The sequence below is a fragment of the Terrapene carolina genome, unplaced genomic scaffold, assembly GCF_002925995.2.
Source record: "Terrapene carolina triunguis isolate 2854851 unplaced genomic scaffold, T_m_triunguis-2.0 Scaffold234, whole genome shotgun sequence".
In the NCBI taxonomy this organism is placed as follows: domain Eukaryota; kingdom Metazoa; phylum Chordata; order Testudines; family Emydidae; genus Terrapene; species Terrapene triunguis.
In genome coordinates, this window is record NW_020664585.1 from 3,395,446 (window position 1) to 3,414,072 (window position 18,627).

Here is an 18,627-nt window from a genome sequence, read left to right on the forward strand (position 1 = left end):
AAGCACAACTCCTTCCCTAGAGTAGCAACAACCCAGTACTGCTGTTTGCAGAGCAGCAAGAACGGCCGCACCCCAGGTTACTTTTCGCTATGAGGGGAGTTTTAGGGGTTTCTTTCCTGTGTTCGTCCCAGCTTGGACAATGAAATCTGAGCCCGCCGATTCACTTCTACTTACTGTCAGGTTCACCTGCACGCACGACGGGTGGCTCAGGGGCAGCACTCTCTGTGACTCGGTTTCCCTTGCCAATCTCCACCCGGCCCGTTAGACTGTGGGCTCTTCAGGGTGCAGTGCCTGGCACAATGGGGCCTGGCTCTCAATTGGGACTTTTTGGGGCGACGGTAATACAGATAATAACCAGAGTTCCAATGTCTGGGTTTCAAACAGGGGAGGGAAATGTATGTGTTTGAAAACAGCTGTTTGGACGGGACCTAAAGAAGCCATTTCCCCTGGCCTTTGGGCACCTGCCCCTCTCCTGCAGTCAGTTTGCCAAGTCCCAGCGGTCCCTCGGTTTCTGGTGGACAGTGCCCGTGGCAGCATGGGAACGGCCCAGCACACCTTACCGTGGCAATGGCGCCGAAGCGGCCCAGCAGCACTGGGTGAGCATGGAGAGATTCAAATGGCATTGCCTGGTGGCCTCGACCCGTTTGGTGCCGCCCCCTTCACACGTGGGACAACATCAAGAAAGGTGCCAGGCCCAAGCCACCTCCTCAAAGCCGCTTTTCCATAATCAATGTACATCTTCAAGCACTTTAATCAGGCCCGTAGCTGAGGACGCGGCTGCAGAAACCAGCCGTTGCAGCCACAGAGAGCAGGGACGTTCTACCCAGCCAGCCTTCGCTTGCACTGGCCTTCCTCCCAGCCATCCCTCCCCTGCCCGCTGGCAGGACGTCAGCGCCAAGCTGCTGGCTGTACGCTCGGCCCCAAGAGGATCCATGTTCCCACCAGGCCCAGCAGCAGGCTCGGTCGCTCCATGAGGCCAGGTCTGTGCTTAGCGGGAGGAGACTGCCTAGCCCTGTCCCACCGAGTGGGGCCAGCACTGCTGCAATGATCAGAGAAGGGGGAGAGACCCACAGCTTGTCTCCAGCCACCTCTGCCCCTGGTGGCTGGGGCGCCCCCAGCAGGAGAGAGGCAGTGGGGGGAGGCCAGAGCTGCCTCCTCTTGGTGCTTGCAGAGGCTCCTCCTGCGGCCGAGCGGCACGGCAGTGACTGCAGCTGGCTGAGCTCCGGTGGCAGCTGACACGGCGACGCGCTCCCCTAGCAAAGCCTGAGCCGGCCCAGAGAGCGGAGATCTATCAGGCAGAATAACCACTTTGAGAGGAACTGAAAGGTGGCACTTCCCCAGATACACCACGGCAGAACAGAGCTCCTTCCAACTGCCTCCAAATCCCCTCCCCTAGACGGCACGGACAAGCTGCGTTTGTGCCGCACCTAGCGCAATGGGGTCTCTGGGCTTTACTGCAGTACAAAGTCACACATTATCGCCATTGTACAGAAGGGAAAACAGAGTCAGAGCAGTTGAGTGACTGACTGAAAGCCCCCATCAAGAGTCACTGCGAGTCCAGGCTCCCAGGCCTGCACTCAGACCCCTCCCTTGTCTCTGCTCAGAGCAGCCCTGCTCTACGGACAGACGTGCCGGCAGCGCTGGGGATGGCGGTGGAGGAAGCCTGGCTTCCCGAGCAGCCTCTCTCCCAGATATTCTGGGCTGGAAGTTCCCAGGTAATTTATGCTCACCCTTGGCAGGGAAGGGGAGGGAGGCGTGCGGAAGAAGGGCAGGCTAGTCAATTAGCAAAGCTGACAGTTTGGTCCCGGAATGAGTTAACATGGGAAAGGTCACCCCTCGGTAAATTACGGGAAATAGAAGATAAAATCAAAAAGAAAGTTTGACGACACCTTGCCGAGGGCTGCAATAAAGCACGGCGCGTTACCATCGGCCGCGCAGCGACCTTCCCCTCTCGGCTTGCAAATGTCTCCATCAGGCCTGTCTAATACATTCAGAGCCGCCAGCTCCCTGCTCTCCCCCCTCTCGCACACACAAGCCCCAGGCCTTCCAGAGAGCCCTGTTAATAATTAAATGTTAATCTAAAAAGCAATTTTAGCTGCAGTACTGAAGATCTGGTTAGAGATTACATTAGCATGTAAGAGTCAAGGGTAATTTTCTCTAACCCCTCTTGTGATCTTTAAAACCCATAGCTCTTAAAGCAACACAGGCGCCTCTGATTAAAACTGGAGGCTGGGGGTCGTAATGGAGAATGATGCTAAAAGTGATTATTTTCCTGCTTATTATTTAGCTGGTTTCTTTACGTTTTTGGGCCAGCTGGTGAGGAGTTCTCCTGCCCTTCATCCAGCTCACCCTCCCCGTCCCCCGCACCGTGACAGAGACAGGAATAAGAAATGAAAGCGCCTGGTAATGGCTAGATGGATTTGCATACTGCCAGATTCTGCCCCAGCGCCTCTCTTGCTTGGTCTTTAAAGGACGATCTTTGTGCATAGCAGAAGCAGGCTCAGCTAGTCAACTGGAGGCCCAGATAACCTGGTTAAAGGTCCCCAGGAAAAGGCCGCAAGTGCTTTGCAAGGACAATTATTTTCCCAGGTTCATGCCAGCTAAAAATAAGACCACCTTGGGCTGTCTCTTCAGCCCAGCTAAATCCCTGGCCTGGACTGCGCCTCCTTTGATTACAGCTGGGGAGGTTTGGATGGAAACCAAAGCCTTGTTCCTTAGAAGGGAGCCACCTGAACCTGCCCACTGACTGTCCCACCCACCACAACCTGCAGACCCATTGGCCAGAGAGCAAACGTCCGCCCCCAGAGCAGGTGACTGACCCACCCCGCATGCTGCCAATTCGGAGAGGGAGCGGGGAATGGCTCAGCGGGCAGACAAGCTCACAGGCAGATTGTGTTCAATCCCAAATACCCCGTGGAAGATGGGGGAACAAACAGCCCTGCCCCCAGCCAACTGGGAACAAGTCTATTGAGACACCGGTGACTCCTTGGGGAGAGGCGAACACAGGACAGCCCTTTAATGCACCCCTGTCTGTACCTGAGGCCCTGGTCCCACCAGCTGTGCCCAGGCAAGACTGTGTGTGCGCAGCTCTGCCAAGGCAATGCCAGCAGGGCACAACCACTGCACTGAGCCGGTGCTGCCTAATCCCCCCCCCCCCCCCCCCCCCCCCCCGGGCCGCAATGGCACATCCGTCCTGGGGGACGCAGTCCCTGCGGCCAGTGCTCCGGCAGTCCCTGCTCCAGCTGGACGGCCTTGGCGAGGCAACCCCAGGAACGGAGAAGCCGGTGACAGCAGCGTGGGGAGCTGTAGCACAGACAGCAAGACACAAGGGCCCCTCTGCACTAGTCTCTGCTGCTACCACTTGTTCAGTGTGACAGGCCAGTCTCCTAGCAGAGACCAAATCCAAAGCAATGCTTGGCATGAAAGACACCACGGGGAAAAAAACAACTGTGTGCTCCTCTCTCCTCTATGGTTCTTGTACCGCGCTCGTCACTGCGACACTGGATGCAGTATCTGGATGGCATTTGGACCCAAGGGACTAATCAAAGGTTTGAACAGCCATGACCCAGGCTCTGTATAGCCCCCCACACTGCTGAGACACCCCCCACCCTGCTTGGTAATACCCTCCCTCTCTTCCCAGCCTGCACTGCAGTTTTGGACTAGTCTGGCTTTGTTCAGACTGAGGACAGGTCCCATGCATGCCAGCAAAGCACCGTGTGTGTTTATAGTGCTGCTAATCACGATAATCAAATCTGCGTGGCAAAAATAAATTTTTGCAGGGAACATTAATTCTGCGCAAATTCTGCCTTGCACAGTGGTGCAGAATTCCAGCAGGAATAAGTGTGTGACCTTGTCAAAGGCTTTGTGAAAGTCCAAGTACACTATCCACGGGATCACCTTTGTCCACATGCTTTACGACTCCCTCAAAGAATTCTAATAGATTGGTGAGGCATGATTTCCTTTTAGAAAAGCTGTGTTGACTCTTCCAACGCATCTGATAATTCTGTTTACTGTAGTTTTAACCCATTTGCTGGTACTCTGGCCTGTCCTGAGCACTCGGCACCCCAGCACCCCTTACAAGGTTAAAATTCAGCCGAGCTTGTGCCCCCACCCTGACAGTGCCAACCCCCAGCCCAGTCACCACACCCCCAGGAGCGCTGCCAGCTTTTTTGCCGCCCTAGGCAGCGGAAGGTCCTGCCCCCGAAATACCACCGATGACCGGGGCGGCTGAAGGACCCGGCCACCGCCCCCCAAATGTTAGTGCCCTAGGCGACCGCCTAGGTCGCCTAATGGGTTGTGCCGGCCCTGCACACCCCCTCCGCCACGAACTGAAGCCCACATCTACCCTCCACAGAGCCGTGCAAACAGAGACCCCTTGATGCATGGGGGGGGGGGGGGGGGGGGGCGTGTTCTACACCCATGGTCACCAGGCTTGGTCACCAGCCCCCCGGGTTGTAAATGGAGGGGGGGGGGGGCAGCTCAAGCATCTCTGCGAGCGCATGGTGGCCTCTCAAAACAGAAAAGGTCCATGTTGGCCTTGTGACATGGGCCGTTTCCTTGTCACCAGCTGCAGGGCTCCAGGTCCCAGAATAGAGGGCAGAGGGAGAATGGCTGTCCCTCCTCCTCTCCACAGCAAGTCTCTTTGGAGCACAGAGCGAGACGCACTGACCAAGGACACGGCCACTTCCTCCAGCGAGGGTCACATTGTGACACAGCGCCTGGCCCCACTATTCTTCTTAAAAGGGTGACAGCCCTCCGCTGCCCTGCCTCGGAGACCTGTCCCTCGTACAGCAAAGACCATCTGGCTCAGGATCAAGAACCCTTGAAACCAGTGGCCCAAGCGGCTGGTGTCGCCCCAGGGGCGGGGAGCTGGGCCCCGAATACTTGAAGGACACGAAGCGAAATGAATCCCTCAATGCGAGTTGTTAATGCTGGCCGTGCTCCCGCACCTTTTAGCGGCCATCCTTCGGGGGAGCATGGGGCACGGCATCGGAGTGTAGAAACGGAGAAAGCCCCGTGGTCGGCAGCATGGCTAGGGCCCCACTCATGAGCCAGTGTCCCCCCAAACCAGGACATTTAAAAGAAATGAATGAATTTGGGATCTGGTTATTTGGCTTCTGCCTTTTAAGCTTCTCGGGGTCACCTTTTCAACCAAGCTTTTCACCACAACACTGAAAGCAAGAAACTTGTTATTTAAAAAAAGAAAAAAAAAGTGTATATGAAAGCCAAAATTCTCCTGGCATCTCACGCCGGGGCTCTAAGAAAAACACTCAGTGATAAACTCCCGAGCATCAGTGACGCTGGGGCAGAGCACAGTTCGCTCGGTCATGATTAGACTCAATGGGCTTCCCACTGCTTCTCACAGGAGCGGCCGGGAAGCTGGCCCAGATGCCCCCACAGCCAGAGTCAGGGAGGCCAGGAGTCATTAGAAAGCAGAAGTGGCGACGTGACCTCTGGAGTCCTGGACTGGGACTCAGGAGACCCGGGTTCCATGCCCAGCTGGTGAAGAGAATGAGGCAAGAGACAGCTACACCGACTACAGCAGCGCCGGGCAGTGCCCGGCTACATGAGGCGAGCCTCACCTTATCCCAGCCTAGGCTGATGCTTCCATCACTAGTTCTCCCATGGGTCAGCGCTCACATCATCTCCGGGAAGAGCCAGCCTGCGGCTCTTCCCCCCTCCCTGCTGCCGGTGGGGACAGGGAGCTAACACTGCCTTTATTCACCCAGGTTTGGCAGCAGTAGAAGGAACCGGTGGAGTCACCAAGCCCCTCCTTGGCGCTCAGGGAGAAGTTTACGCATTAGTGTGCTATTAAGCGCTGGGTCCCTCTCCCTCTCGCAGGGGGAACGTCACATCCTGCAAAGCAGGCCCCCAGCGGACAAACCCACTCCCCTTTACAGCTTTCCCACCAGGCCTTTATATAGCGAGGTAACATTTGGCTGCCATCTCCCCACTCCTCTTTCCGTTGCCTTTTAACACCATGGCAATAAAAAGACAAACTGCCCAAGGCTGCCGCACAAGCCAGGAGTTTCACAGCTCGAAAACCCAGGGAGCTGGGGGATGTTATTTTATGCAAAACACCCGTCTAAAAAAAACCTGACAAAACCCCAAAGCAGGTCCCTGCTGGAACGATTCTTCAATTAAAAGAGCAGCAAAGCAACCAGCACGGCTTGGTGGCTTATCCTTTGTCCTTCTGGAATGGTTCTTTTAATTAAGATAGCAATAAAGTGGAAGTTAGGCTCCGCCATGACCTCCTTAACACGGCCTTGGGCTGACTTTGAAAACTATTCATACGTCAACTCGACTTAAAAGGCAGAAGAGTCCAGAGTAATCGCAAGAGCCACACTCTTCCGCCCGCCTCCCCCAGTGCTGGGCCTTGCAGGTTTCTCAGCACAGCCTCATTCCCCAGACCCGTGCCCAGGCAGACGGGATACCACCCAGGATGCCAGCATCTCCAGGTCGCCTGCCCCGTGCGCGGAAGAGGAGCAGTACCCAAGGAGAAATCACCCTAGGCTGGTACCTCGCCCGGGACAGTGCAGCCGTGTCACACACGTACGGCCTTCTAGGAGCATGGGACGGGCCCTTGAAGAACGACAGACTAGAACAGCTCGCAGATAGGGGCACAAAGAGAACTGCTAGTGACCAAGGCAGGCACTCATGCCCCCCCATCTACGCCTTGCCAATCTCCACTTTCCCCCTACCCTGGGCTGGTTGTCCTGACCTTGGCTCCCCACACACCTGTCGGGGCACCCCAGGCTCGGCCCGTGCTTCTGCCAATGGACCTTGACGTGGGCCTGTCGCACCCCGCGAGCTCCCCACGCCCCTCTCAAAGCGCCTCACGCCCAACCTGCTATTTTGGCCCAGGCCTGCTCCAGAAGAGAGGCCGCTACGCTGCATAGTGCCACGCCGGGTGGTGCCGGAGCTGCAAGTGCTCAGTGTCGGCACCGGAGAATACAGCGAGTCCGACAGGGATTCCCAGAACAAGACCCCAAAGGCCTTAACCCCAAGGAATGCCTATTGCCTGTGCTCAGCCCACAGCAGGGCACAAAGGCCTTTCAAGACTCGGCAACCTGCAGTGCACGGAGCTGGGCAGCTGGGGAGAGGAGAGGTGAGGTGGGAATACATGCCCCGTATCAGACAGCCTCCAGCTTGTTAGCGCTCACCAGCACTCCCCACCTAAGAACACCACAGCCTCCCTAAACAGAGCCCCGCTAGAGAAAAGCCAGACTAGCTTTAGCACCACAATACACCAGCTGAACAGGCCAACGTGACAGCTTCAGGCCATGTGATCTTCAAAGCCTGGTTATTACCTATTTCCTGCAGCTGGGGAGTGGGGGGGGTGTCTTACACTCAAAAGCCATTTAACAGAACCTTGTTCTGAAAGGCAGCCTGCCATAGGGGCCCCCCCGGCTCGGGCAAACACCAGACACAAACAAGCCACAGTTTATAGCAAAAGCTGAAGTGTGAGCCACTGCCTAGCTGTGCTGCTTCCACAGACCCGACTCGCCTCGTTTGGGAGCCAGGCTTGGACGTTTTTCTAACAACTGTCAGCAGAGAGTTAAGGCGGATGAACTTTGCACCTCCCCAGCAGAACCAAACCCCCAGGCAGGGAAGCCATCAAAGCCCAGGTTTGCTATTTCTTCCCCATTCCCCACTCAGCAGCTATGATAAAGGGGGGAGGATCAAGAGGGGGAGTGAGGTCTCGGAAGTAAAACTCACCAGTTGAATTTCACTGTCCAACTGGAGAGGGACAAAGGAAGTAAAACAAGCAGCAACAACAACAAAAAATGGATGGATTCAACGTTCGCTATTTTTTCAACTCCAAGAAAGCGACAGGGCTGCTAGTACCAGGCTCGGGTTTCCCACTCGCCCCCAAACGATAAGGACTTTGTTACACCCATGGGAATTTCCACAGAAAATCTTCCAGGATTTGAGCCGTTTCTTTTTTAAATCTCCCAAGAGCATCCCTTTAAGACACGGCTCAGCAATCGCCACGCCACTGGATCGGTCCTGCTCCTCGGCTTCCGACCAAATGTTTTCCCTTCCAACCCTGCTTCGAAAAGTGCCGGTTTTAAAAACAAACCCAAACTCTTTTGCTTCTCAATGAGGCCACAAAAGATGGGACGAGGACTTTAAAAATTCAGCCCTGCATAGAAAAATGGATAGTTACTCCATAGTTAAAAATGCATAGTTACTCTTTCAGCACAAAGAGTAAACTGAATCAGAGAATGGGAGTAAATTGCCTAGCGACTGTTACAAATGATCTGATGGAAGAAATAAGGTATCCGATGTGTACATAACAGACTTAAAAAAAAAAACAACCCAAGTGCTACTGAGCATTTGCAGACACCAAGGTGGGGGCTGGGGCAGCCTGGTGAAATTTACGTGTCAGCTTTAAAGCAGCCTCCCATCAAATGAGCTATTTTGGGCAGAGATTAAAGATCTATTTTAGCTGTGAGCAGGAAGAGCTCTCTAACAGGTTAATAATGAGCCTCGAAACCAACATCTCTCAGATGCCTTCGGAATGGCAGCCGACTTGGGCAGCAGAAGAACCAGGCCGAGGGAGAGACTAAAAGAAAATATGGAAGAAAATTCCTTAGCTCGGTTACTAGCGACACCGTCGGCTACGAGGAGGATCTTGGCCATCGAAGGCCTCAGTTCTGCAACGTACGAGGAGGCACAGGAGGGCAGCGTTCTCGGGGCTCCACAGAAGATCTGCCGTTGAGTCGCATATTCGAGTCACCGCAGGCCCACACTAGGCACTGGGGTTTGGAGCCAAACTTTTCATCACTGAAGCACTTTGATTTTTGTACTTCCCTCAGGGCTTGTCACAAGGGCAAGTTATAGTGGTGTGAGCGGAGGTGTGAATTTTATGGCTATCGTTAGACTGGTATACAACTCCCTGGGTTGACTTTTCTCCCGGAATAAGAGTGGCTTTTGGGTTTAACTTACGTTGCTTTGGAAAGGGGTTTTAGCTAAACAAAAAAGCCACGCACTCACGTATGCTGCATTTGCATTTACAACACTGTTGTGGAATCTTTAAATCCAAGAGGCCATATTTTGGTTTCTTTTTATTGCAAAATGCTCAAGGAAGATACTTAAAAAAAACAAAAAAACAAAAGAAGCTTTTTTTTTGGTTTTAAAGCCACTGCAAGAACACAGCTCTAGCAATTCCTGGAGTTGATCAAACCCCCTTTAAAAAGTGACTCCATGTTGTCCTTTACGTCAGAGCCACTTTACGGGGCCATTTCCCTCCCTTTGGAGGATTTGCTGTAAGCTCATGTAACGGGGTCACAGCCTTCGCTTTGGCAGCCGGAGCAGGGTGTGCAGATGCAACCCCCAGGTGGAACAGCCATGCATTTATCAGAGAAAAGTGCAACATGAAAAACAGAGGCAACATTACTTTTGAGACTGGAGAAATCAGCGCACTGCACTGAAACCAATAACAATGCCTCCAGGCCTTGCTATACTGATTAGCTACAATTATTACTTCATTACAGACAAAATGCACCACCGATGTCCAGTAGAATGGGTGGGAAATAGCATGCCCATATTTCTTTAGTCCCACGTCACTCATGGGGGAAGGGCACAGCTCTACTCCCATGGCAGCCCCCCCTGGAAGTTACACCGAGGAGACATTCTGAACACGAGGTGTTGATTTCAGATAGGCAGGTAGAAGATTTTTGCTCCCACAGTAACCTAAGATTCTTGGAATGTCACTCCCATCCCCCAGCCTCAAACCCCCAAACTGACATAAAGCAAGATCACCAGGAAAACAATCAAGGCAGATTTACAGACCTGAATTAGCAACTGGGTATGGGGCCCACACCCTAGACGCTCTGTTGAGTGGCCCTCTATAAACACCTAGCAGAGAGAAACGTGCTGCCATTCAGTCGGTATAACTGTGCAATGACACACTGACTTCTCATGAGACAGACAGACATCTGATGGAAAAATTACAAGTGGAATTATAAATGAAGCCCCTCTGTAGCCTATTGATCAGGGAAACGTTTGTTGAGAGAAGTGTCTTGTTTAACACGAGCTGAATGCATCTAACAATCACCATCTTGCACTTATATAGGACAATCCAGGCTGAAGGATCCACAAAGTGCATCACAAACAGCCCCAATGAAATGCAACCACCTCTGGGGAGAAAAGCAACAGCCAATAGGCGCACAGGAGACAGAGGAGAAAGGACGCTGGGACCAACCTTCACTCACCAAACAGGGATAAGGGCTCTTTAAAGGGCCTGCGGTGTAGACAGGACTTTCTGCCATTGTTGGGGTGGAGCTGGAGCAAAGCTGAGTCGGCGAATTGTGTTTAACGTGAGAAGGTCTGAGCCCGAAGGCAGAGCTGTTGGAAGCAGGAAGGGACAAGTCACATCTGCCTTGATTGGAACTGGTGGCTCCAGGGAATCTTGATATTTTAAATGGGGGAGCTCAGCCCATGACTGTCAGAGACCAGATACTGGAGCAGGTGGGCCCTGGTCTGATCCAGTATAGCCACGCCCACCTTGGAATAGATATCAGGGCTTAGATACCACAGGGATGGGCACAGCATAAAACCCTGAGGAAACCATTTCACGCAGCCCCTACACTTAGCGGGTTTGCTTCTTGACATAAATCCGGATTGTGTGATTTCCATTCCCAACGTGAGCAGGAGGCCTCGGGAGTCGCGTGCCGCGTTAGCTCGCCAAACAGAAGGGATCGCAGAGACGGGCCGAGCCCAGAGCACCTCGGCCGGGACAGAACTGCACCTTGGCAGCACGCTGGCCCCTGCTTCAATCCAGCCCCTGGCACCGCAGCCCGCGGCGCTCAGACGCAGCTCTCCTCGGCCAGTGATCACCAGGAGGGAAGAGCTAGTGTGCAGTGGAGCTGCCACGTAACCCTCCCCTGGCAGGACGAGTCCTTGCAGCACCAACTCCTGGCCAGCCTAGCTGCCTCTTCAGTGCCCGATTCGGAAGCGGCTGCCTGGAGTGGACAGGTCTGGGGGCAGCTCGCTAGTGGCTCTCCACTTGAATTGGCACATAAAGGGGATAAACACGAAGCCCAAGGTGACACCGAGAGCAGCCATGTGCTGCCGGGGGCTAGATTAGAAGGGGGGCTTATCTCCTGCCGGCTCATAAAGAGACACACACACTGCCGGGATGCTGTCTGCTTCCATTTACAAAGTCATCCTGGAGGGGGAGGGGCCGGCGCAGCTCGCCGCAAGACGGAGCGAGGTGAAAAGCAGCTGAAAGAGGCTGACTGGGGTGTCAGTAATTGGAAGTGGCGCGTGCACACACATCTGAGGAGAAGGTCAGTAGGTGGGACCAGGAACAAAACGTCAGACCCCAGCCAAGGCAGCAAACATGCTAGCAAAAGGTCAAGCGCCGACTTGGGTGGTTTCATTTTGGGGCAGGAACAGGAAGGAGCCAACAGAGGCGCAGGGCCAGGGCACGCGCGTCGGTAACGGAGGGTCCCGGCGGCGCGGGCGGTGTTTAGAATATACAGATTTCCCCTCATTTTTACACTCGCTAAGTCACGTAGGATCAGGGCACGCGGGAGGAATGCCGCCTCTGGGGCAGCCTTTCAAAAAGCCGCACCGCCATCACTTTGAAAAGAAATCACGCTTGTCGGACACAATTACGCCGCGCTTCAATCCCGTGCGCAGCTCTGGCTCCGGCGGCCGCACGTTTATAGGAGATCAATGGGAAGAGTTTTCAAGGTGGCACCGCGCCCCTGGGGGCTTCGCTTCTCAAGGGCCAGCCAGGCAGTCTGAAATCTCAACCGCTTCCCCAACGACCTGCCTGCCCCTGCACTGCTGCTCCTCCTCCTCCTCCTCTCCTCCCCTGGGGAGGTGGGTTTTCCCGCTACATTGGGACCCTGACACCGCCACACAGCAATGAAGGCTCAGGATGGGGAGCCTGCAAACACAGAGGCATTTTGCCAAGCAGCAGGGAAGGGTCAGAGCACTGGGGATCCCAACTGCCACCCTGCACTGGCCGCTTAGGTTCAGGCTGCAGCCATCAGGAGACACAAAACACGTCTGTTCAGACAGCCATAGGAAAGTGCTAACTGCTCCAGCCAGGCTTCCAGTCCTGAATGAGACGACCCTGAGCGAGACACTAACCCAGTTACACTTGCACACACACACACACACACACACACACACACCACCCCTTTCCGTGCTGTGTGCAGTAATCCCCATTCCCCATGCTGCACGCATTTCAGCCTGCACTGCATGGCTTTTCTGCGCGGGACTCGCAGAACTTAGCACTGAGTTTCATTTCAGTAGCACAAATACCCTTAGCCCCTCTGCTCCCGTCTCCTCAGCAATCGCCCCCCCCCCATCAAATGTGGCTCGAAGAGCGACGGGGGCTCAGCAGAGCTCGGCCAGGCTCCTGGACTGCTGGTTGAGCAGGGCTCTGCTAATCCACTGGGTGTCTACAGAGAGGCCTAGAATGGCCTGGCTTTGCTATGCCTACACTCCCTGCACTTGGCCCACTGTGTGTCCAAGAGCTGCTCACTCCACACATCTCGCGCGCTCCTGAAGCATCACACCAGGGACACGCCGCTCACCTGCCCAGACCAAGGCGGCAGCTGCCAGAGGGCAACTAGCCCAACTCTTTCCCAGCTACGCTGCAAACCAAGGCAGAGCTGCACTGGCTCATGTAATTACAGGCCCCAAGTGCCTGAACGGTGAAAGAATCTAAGGAAGGAATCCAGGGTAGATCACACTGCTGAAATTACTATAATCAAAGGCTTTCACAAAGACTTCAAATGCAACCAATTATCCTGAAAGGCAAGGGAAGAAAGAAAACAAATTAACATGTTTGCATAGAGCCTTTGCGGCAACATACACACACACACACACACACACACTGCACAATCTACACATGTCTGACCCTGTTAACGCAGACCACAAATTCACCCCCGCGCTCCAGCCTGCACCGTCAGAAAGGCAAGTGCCCCAGCCGGCCAGCACCCCTGCACAGAACCACGACACAGCGGTGGCAACGCGGACGGCACGCTTAGATTACGTTTTCCGGGCGTAGCACTTGCTGCTCGTCTCTTGCCCTACATGCTTCCCTCTGTAAGTGGCTGGCACCGTCTTCATCAGAACTAGCCTGTGCTGGGGAGCGCCCTGCTCCAGCCTACACAGACCCCGCGGTTGACATCAGACCCTTGCCTCCATGTCGCCTCTTTGCTCTAAACTCTCTAGTCTTTACGGTTCCACAGGAGAGTTCGCCACAGCCCTGGGTTGGCACCCACCCTTTGCCCTCTTACCATGCCGCTGGGTACAACAGAGCTCTCGGCAAATGGAAAGCCCATTTTTCACCCCGCTCTGTATGTTTAGGGGCAGCATGACTCTCCCACGTCCCTTTTCCCACCCCACCTCCCCCTTTGCCCTGGGAGCAATGAACACACACAAAAGGCCTATCTTGCGTTGGCTCACTCCTCTTGGGCTTGCCAGGATGGCCCGAGGAAACCTCATTCTCTCTGGGAGATGGCTCTTTTCACAGCACGAGGGGAGGCGGCGGCAGGGCCTCGGCATGTAATCAAAGACGTGCATTGAGGAAAGCGATACATTTACCAGTCGACAGATGGGGAAGCTATTCAAGGCGGTGATCTCCTAAAGCTGCAGCGGCTCCCGTCCCCACCATCCTCGCCTAATTAGGTTACGCTTCGTCTGTGCTGCAAGTCTGCAAAAAAAATAAAAATCAACTCTTTCTTTTAATATTTAAAAAAGTCCATCACCCTAAGTCTATTTTGTAGCACAAAGCTCAGGAGATTTAAACCCTTCTCACCCGGGGAGATGGAAATGAATGGTATTCTTTAATGAGCTCGTTCAGCAGAAAAGATAGATTTCTAAGATTACAGTAGGAATTCTTATAATTGATGTGGACTTTTGTACCAGGGATTATACCACCATCCGGTCAAATTCCAGCTTTCCCCACCCTGTGCTCTCTCCTCTGAGATTTCCTTCGAGAGGAAACACACACGCACCAAACAGCCCGAGTTCTGAGCAGAGACAAAAAGCTCCCTGCAAAAGGAAAATTAACAGGCTTTTCTTATTTAGCTGTAGATAATCCAACACAACAGCTGAATGGGAAAATAAGGTATCTATCAAGATTTATATATTTGTTTTACAAAGACCTACTTTCTCTTGCTATTTGGCGAGGCCAGATGAGCCGCTGAATGCAAAGTAATTAAAACGAACACAGAACAATACAAGAGCCCTCTGAAGAATGTGGAGTTTCCCTTTTATGTTTATAGCAATTGTATGAAAATGTACAACACAGAATGGCAACAGCTGACAAATGAGATGAAACAGACATGATTTCAAGTTGGCTTATTCCTGAATCTGATTGGCATTAATTGTGAGCGTTTGCAAAGCAGAACACAAAGTCTGACATTAGCTTCAAGCGAACATTTCCTTCTAATAGTCTTAATGATTACAATGCGAGCTGATGATCATTGTGGTGCGTTAATAGCGCGGCTGTGCTGCCTTCTTCCTTTGCTCGGGACTCAGCTCCACTAACCCACAGCCCCACCCACCGGTCTCCTTTCCAGTGGAGCAGCCCCTTGTGACCCAGCAGGCAGAGCTCCAAGGATGGAGACAGGGTTCTGCAGGACAATCTGGCTGAAGCCCGCAGGAGAGTTCCCCCATTTGCGGCCAGGAGGGGAACACAGGATTTTTACTTCCTGCAATGATGGAGGTGCAGAGAAGGGAAGGGAAGGAGGTGTGGGTGTCGATTCAGGCCAGCATCTCTGGGTTCAAGAACAGGTGTTCTCCCCCACCCCCTGCCCCTTTGTGACTGGAGAGCTGCAGCTGCATATTCCATCCCGAATGCCTCGGCCACCATGCTCAGGATAGGCAGGGAGAGAGCTTGAGGGCCTTCCCTGGCGGACTCTGCATGAGCCGACAGGCGAGCTTAGCATCAGCCCAGACACCATGGAGATGGGCACAGCACAAGACCTAGACAGGGAGGGCGGGGAGCGAGGCAACGCTGCTCAGCGGCCTGGTCCTCCTCCCTGACGGTGTTTTCATGCCAAAGGGTTACCCATTGCTGGCAGCTCCAGCAGGGGCTCGACGTGGAGCCCGGCGCTGGCATTTCAGCCACCGCATCACAGTGCTCTGGGCGCAGGGATTGGTATGACGGCAGCTGATCTACGCTAGCGCCCCCGCTGGGTAGCGACACTGGTGGAAGCTTTTTGCCAAGAGGCCATAGTTCAGAACACCCCCCTGGAGCATATGCTCCTCCGTACAACAGATCAGCAGCGCCCCCCAGCGTGCTCTGGAGCCCTCACAGAGCTCTCCGGGCCGGGAGCGGGGTGGGCCCCAACCCGCGGGAGTGCTGCTCTAGGACGGCGTGCCATTGCCCGGACCCCGTTGGACGAGAGAGACGCGGGAGCGAGGCGGTCGTTCCCATTCCCGCAGATGGCCCTTCCCCCTCCCCCACAAGCTACAGCCCCCAATGAACAACTGAACTCCGCGCGGGTGGGTAGCAGCGGGGGCGCGAGGGTGGGGGTTCGTGCTTGCCTGGGCAGAGCTGCCAGCAAGGTGTGCATGAGGGGTGCCGCGTTCAGGTACCGCGCTGCTCACACAGCTGCATGCACGAAAGCAAACGGCCGGCAGTCGGCTCAGCAGCTTCCTTCTCCCCCGAGCGCAAGGGGTGAAGAACGCAGCGAAGGGAGCCCTCTGCACCGGCTGAGGGGAACCCACTACACTGGCCTCCGCCGTCCCCCATTCCTCTCGTTGGCGGCAGCAGCCCTGGGGGTGCAGGGACGGTGCCCGGGGCGGGGGAATGGCCACTCAGTGCCTCCTCTGCCAACAGGGTGACAATTAGAGCCAATTTTCTGGGGCTGGGGGGGAACAGCTCGTTTCTCTTGCAACAGACATGCAGGAACATTGCAAGGGATCAGCCCCCTTCGCTTTAACACCAGCTTCAGGGCTCCCAGCGTCTCTACCCCCGTCACTCCTGGAGCTGCATTTCCGAGTCCAGCAGCACAACACTGGCCCCACACTGGGCCCGGCCTGACAGGAATAGAAACGGGCCACTCTGGATTTCAAGGGGAGCTGGGCCTGTGTGGATTTAGACCCCTCTCTGCACTGAGCTGGAAACCCACACAAGGCCGTGCTGGCACACTGCAGGGAGACGGCCAGACGGGCCCCTCCAATTTTGTTAAGCAAGAGGAGTGAAAAGCAGCAAGAAAATACCCCACACGAACACAGGCTACGACTGTAAGGCCAGAAGGGACCATCGTGATCATCTGGTCTGAGCTCCGGCACATCGCAGCCCGCTGAACCTCACCTGCCCACTCCTGTAACAGAGCCCGGATCTCTGGCTGAGTTACTGACATCCTCAAATCATGGTTTAAAGACTTCAAGTTCCAGAGCATCCACCATTTACACGAGTTCAAACCTGCAAGCGACCCATGCCCCATGCTGCAGAGGAAGGCGATCCCCTCCCCCGTGAGGGTCTCTGCCAATTGGAGAGCGGGGGAAATTCCTTCCCGACCCACATATGGCGATCAGTTAGACCCTGCACATATGGGCAAGACCCACCAGCCACCTGGGCAAGAATTCTCTGGAGTAACTCAGAGCCCTGCCCATCTAGTGTCCCATCACCAGCCCGTGGAGTGGTGTCAGTTATTAAAAGCACAGATGAATTAACCCAAACCCAAGCTTTCAGCACCGAGGTTTTACTAGGCAGTTTGTATTGTGGGTAACCTGTGAAAGCCCCAGTTTTTAGGACAGTCCCAAATATGGCGGGTGGAGCCTGCGTTTGGGGGCAGAGTCTAAGCAGAGGCAGCAGCAGGGGGGCCTGAGGACCCAGGAACCAGGCGTCACAAGAAAAATGAAAGGAGAGAAGGGTTCGAGCTCTCTCCGTGCATGGAAAAAACCCTCAGCAGTCCTGACCACTTCAGGTTTACACAGGAGGAAAATCAATTGCCATCGATCAGCAATATCAAGTGGGAACACAGCGCTATCAGATGGCAGACATCTGGTTATCTAGCCGATGTTGTGCAGGGGACAAGACTGTAGGTCACAGAGTAGCAGCGTCTCACCGAAGCTACAGAACACCCGTAGGCCTTTCCCTGAAAAGGAAAAAGCCGTTTAGATTAGTGACGGCCACACGCCAACCAACCAAAACAAACAGCCTGCGCTGGTTCCAATGACCCCCAGGCTCACGCTCTCCCGTGACGGATGCCATGTCTGCGACAGCCCTGGAACTCAGCCGCCCGTTCGACCCGCACACAGATACCGAGCACCACACTGCTGAATGGGGGGCCCGGCTGCCCACAGAGCACAGCAACAGCCACTCTGTGGGCTGCCTGCCCCCTAGCGCGGCACCAGCTCCTCACGACGCCCCGCGTGCCCCCAGTATTGGGGGATTTCACAGTCACCACGACACCATACAGAATCTCGGCCGGCTCCAAGGGAGTTTCCCCTGGGCGAGGCATGCCAGCTTGGGCTCTGCTATCTCGGAAGCTGCCACCGAGGAGACGGGTTCTGATGCCGCATGAGCAAACCCAGGCTCAGTCGCAGCACTGGTGCCCCGAGCGGAAGCCGTGCCTCTGGAAGTGCTCCTTATGGCAAGCTCAAGGAAGGTAACTTGGGCCCTGAATGCTACTGGAAAGCTTGGCCCATGCCACACGCAGTCCCAGTGCTCACACCCAGCCAGGCGATGCAGGCTGGGAAAGGTCACGTTTCAGTTTCAAGCAGAGCTTGAAAGGCACCACAGGGCAAGGGCGATTTTCAAACACGAGGGCCACTGGTGTCCGGATACCCAGCGACGAGAGGGCACCAAAATCCGTTTGCACTGCTCCCCTTAGCCAAAGGGCTTCTCCTGCAGCTGCAGGTCAGGAGCTACCTCCTGCGTGAGTGACCAATAGAGCACTGCTCCGTACCCTAGAGAACAAGGGCAGGGGAGCCCCCAGTGCCAACCCAGACAGGAGCTGGGCCTCATGCTTGGCTATGGAAGCGGCTTCTCTGAGACAGACTCTGCTAGCCCAAGAGAGCCAGAGAGGGAAGGTTCAGGGAGAAAAGCAGCAGGTCTTACGGTTAAGTCACTGGGGCTGTTGGGGGAACCCAGCCTTGTGCCCCTCGGAAAGGCATTTTGCTCCTGGTGCTGGCATACTGCAGAATGTAGAGCCATGTCCTGCCATCCCCGGGACAGAGCGCTGGCACTGGGGGTCTCCCTTCACGGGCGATGGAGCTGCCTCTCCAGGAAGCAAGGAAAAGGAGAGCGGTGCAGACACAGAGCTCCCGCCGAGCCCAGCTCTGCACGGGGTTCGGGTTTCCCCGTACCAGCAACATGCTGCTGCTCTCACAGAAGCCTGGAGCTTCCCTTCCGCCAACACAACCAACCCCACTTGAACTCCTCCGCCTGGAGAGGAGACAGGCAAGAGTCGTGTTAACACCTCTAGCCTGAAACAGGTGCTCCGGAACCCTGCCCTCCATGCCATGCAGTCAGAGAGGAGGCCTCAAAAGCCGCTCCCCAAGTGGGGAAAGAGGCTTGCTTGGGAGTCAAAACCCCCTCACATGCCCCTAGAGCAACTCAAGGCAGTATGTTCAGCAGAGAGCCGAACCGGGGAACCCTCCGGCTGAGGACACGGGGCAATTTGCCAGTTAATGGGA

The 18,627-nt window shown here is 54.9% G+C and overlaps 1 protein-coding gene across 2 annotated transcripts in view; it reads right to left on the reverse strand.

Moving 5' to 3' along the window:
• Positions 1–13,635, reverse strand: part of FAM222A (family with sequence similarity 222 member A) — an 85,119-nt gene extending 71,484 nt beyond the window's left edge. The window contains exon 1 of one of the 2 annotated variants that reach the window (XM_026656857.1): positions 13,576–13,635. The gene's annotated coding sequence lies outside the window, so the exon portion shown is untranslated. Of the gene's footprint in view, positions 1–1,889; positions 1,968–13,575 lie in introns of those variants that run through there. The other variant, XM_026656858.1, reaches the window with a different exon arrangement.
• Between the last annotated feature and the right edge of the window lie 4,992 nt (positions 13,636–18,627).